We start from the raw sequence: 3,516 nt of genomic DNA, 5'->3' as shown, positions 1-3,516 counted from the left end.
GAATGGACGTGTTCTCAGAATAGGAAAATAAACAGGAATTGCTTAAAGTCTAGAATACAATGGGCAACAGAATGTGTAGTGGATAAAGGGTGAGGATTTGGACTTGGACCTGATTTATTTCAGCTTGAGCCTTGAATAAATCATCAGATCTGTGTAAAGAAAATTCAGGTAGCATGTACTATATGACGAGTAGAAGGACTGTACCATAAGTATAAATCAATGTCACTTTATACATTTATTTTTTTTATGTCAAAAATATGACTGGTCTATTTGAAGTCATCAGTTTCTACCCTTGTTTGCTGAAAGGATGACAGAGTATGAAACCTGCTGCTAGGCACAAAACATTGTTATCCACTGCTATGACTTGGGTTACAAATTACATTCAGCCCGATTTACAATACATAAAAAATAAATAAGTACAATTATAAAATATTGTTCATTTTAAAATATGTATGTGTCTGTCTTGTTGTAGATTCAAATAGCGCATTGTGCTGAGGGTTAGCTTTATCGTGTTTTAGCTAAATAGGAATATTTTACGTGGACAGCATTTTATAACCTAGTTTTGTTTTATAGTGCTTTTGGCAAAGGAACGTTCCAAAATGTGATGGGATTTTATACAAAACATTTTCTCTTGGCCTTTGAGGTTTCTCCCACTGCTGCCATTGAAAAGCCTGTCTTTTTCTTACACTTGTTTGCCAGATGGTAGTTCAAACAAGGGGAAGCTTCCTGCCCCATCTATGAGGAGACAGTCTTTTAAAGCAAAAAGAAGCAGGATTAGTCTAAAAGACAAATCACCTCAAAGTGACTAATCAGAGTTAGACAATATGGGGACCTTGACAACTTTAGGACATGTGGACTTCAGGTTCAAGAATTGTTATCACCTCAAAGTAACTAATCGGAATTAGACAATATGGGGACTGTGGCAACTTTAGAATATGTGGACTTCAACTCCCAGAATTCCGTAGCACACATGGATGACTGGGGAATTCTGGGAGTTGAAGTCCATATATTTTAGAGTTGGCAAGATTGAGAAACCCTGTCTTAAACTGATGCAGTAGAGCAGGAAAGGAATCAGTAATGGGGAAACAAAACTATCTGCTAATGTACTTCTTTTTTTTTACTAATTCAATTATGGATGGAGACAACCCCAACTCAATAGTTCGAAAAGGTTCCAAGTGTATCTACTGGGATTAGAAAACATTTTAAATTCAAAGAGCAAATAAAATGTGAACATTGACTCACTCAACATTAGGACAAGGACCAATTCCCCCAGGAATATGATAAAGCCAAACTAAAAACTTGTGTTCATTAATTTTTAATTAAAAATAATACCAAGGGAACAATCATGCTGCAGTTCAAGAATAGATCATCTATATGTCTCTAACAAAGTCATTTGATTTTAGAAGAGAATTCAGTTAGCAATTTGTGGAAACAATGGAAATCTGTTGTAGAAAAATAGAGAAATTTGTGTTTCCTTGGTTAGACTTAAGCAACATTAGCGAAATAGTATAGTGAAGCCTGGTATATACAGTAGTGCAGCAGTGAGAAGAAACTTCTTAGTGTTTATTTTTCTGAAATGTAATACACATGTTTATCTTACCATGGTTTCATCTGTATCCAGATATGAGTTCCCTTGATACCTGCCTTGTAACCAATAATCTGCTTGCAAGTTGAAACTTTTTGTTTCTGTAACATATAGCTTGTAATGGGCAATGGGGGGAGTATTTCACCTTGGGAATGTTGCTAACATGTCCTTTGTATGATTGACCATAAACTTAAAAATAAACTATTTTGGAGAGTGAGTACTGTAATATTGGATTCATGGCCTTGACTTGAACAGACAAATGGACTGGGATCACCCTTACTGTAAAAAAAAACAGCTGAGAAGTGAGAGAGAGCTGCAGTCCACTTAAAAATTTTGTTTCCAACAACGCACAGGACAGTTGTGATGGACAGTATACATATGGACAGAACACACATTACTTTCTCTAGCTGGCTAAGAGTGCACAATGCTGAACTATTGAAAACATCAAGATTTAGTAGCTTTAAGAAGATTCTCTCTCTCTCTCTCTCTCTCTCTCTCTCTCTCTCTCTCTCTCTCTCTCTCTCTTCTGCATAGGAACCTTAGGCTTCATTACGTCAGATGAGTTTTGTTGATTGATGTTTTTGGCAGTACCCACTGTTGCTGCATTAACTAAGCAATATTACACTGCTATACTGAGCCCAAAATAGCCAGCTGGCTGCATGCAAAAGAGATCCAGAGATTCCAATCATTCCCCAATAAATCAGAAGGAGTCTGATAGCACCTTTCCCAACTAACAAATGTTACTAAAAGGCATACATTTTCATAGCTGTAACCCCTCTGGACTGTTTTGCTACCTTAGAGTAACACAGCCGTCCTCTCACAATGACATATTCAAGTAGCATGACATATTCATCTCAGGACAGAAGATCCACAACATACTCAATGTAAAATATTTCAAAAGTTTATCACTGAAAGATCACCATTTAAAATCTACCTTATTCCACAAATGGCAAATAGGAGTTTCCCTTTTCAGAAAAGATAGCAATTCACAAGGAATAACTCTACACAGAGAGTTTAATACTTTCCAAATTAAGATCCAGAATCTTAATCTTAAAAAGGAACTTTCAGACTTTGTAGATCAGGGCCGGAGACTTTAAACAAATATTAGATTGGTTTATATGCACACACATAACACATATACCCAAATGCTGTTCAGCTAAATTTGATTCTGCTGCATGTGAAGGGTGGCACCCTAGGCTTCTACGTTGTTCAATTGGGGAATATGTAACAGCATTTTAAACATTCACAGCAAGAATATACTTAATATAAAGAGTTGTGGTGGCACAGTGGTTAGAATGCAGTACTGCAGGCTAACCCACTACTCACTCCAGGAGTTTGATTCTGAGCAGCTCAAGGTTGACTCCAGCCCTCCATCCTTCCGAGGTTGGTAAAATGAGGACCCAGATTGTTGGGGGCAATACGCTGACTCTTTAAACCAGAGGTCCCCAGACTTTTGAGCACCAGGGACTGGTTCCACGGAGAGAGGTTTTTCTACGGACCAGAGGGGATGTGGTTTCATGTACTGCCTGCAACCCACGGATGGGGCTTTGCTTGTTTGCACCGACCGGTTTCTAGCATGCAGCAGCCAGGTGCCGGTCCACGGACCAGAGGTTGGGGACCCCTGCTATAAACCACTTAGAGAGGGCTGTAAAGCACTGTGAAGCGGTATATAAGTCTAAGTGCTGTTGCTATTGCTGTAAAAAAATCCCCATCTCTTGTTTTTATTATTTCATTTTTCATTTCATTTTATTAAATTTATACCCCGCCCTTCTCCCGTAGGACTCAGGGCGGCTTACAGCCAGTTAAAAACAATTTAATACAATACAATAGAAGTTTTAAAAAATCATTAAAAATAAATATATAATCGGCCGCTTCTACTAAAATTTGGCTAAAACCAATTTAAAATACCCCTAGGCCAGTCCTGCCCGCTG

This window comes from Protobothrops mucrosquamatus, unplaced genomic scaffold (assembly GCF_001527695.2).
Source record: "Protobothrops mucrosquamatus isolate PMUCROS unplaced genomic scaffold, P.Mucros_1.0 scaffold1133, whole genome shotgun sequence".
NCBI classification, from domain to species: Eukaryota; Metazoa; Chordata; class Lepidosauria; order Squamata; family Viperidae; genus Protobothrops; species Protobothrops mucrosquamatus.
Note: the sequence above shows the minus strand (reverse complement) of the source record.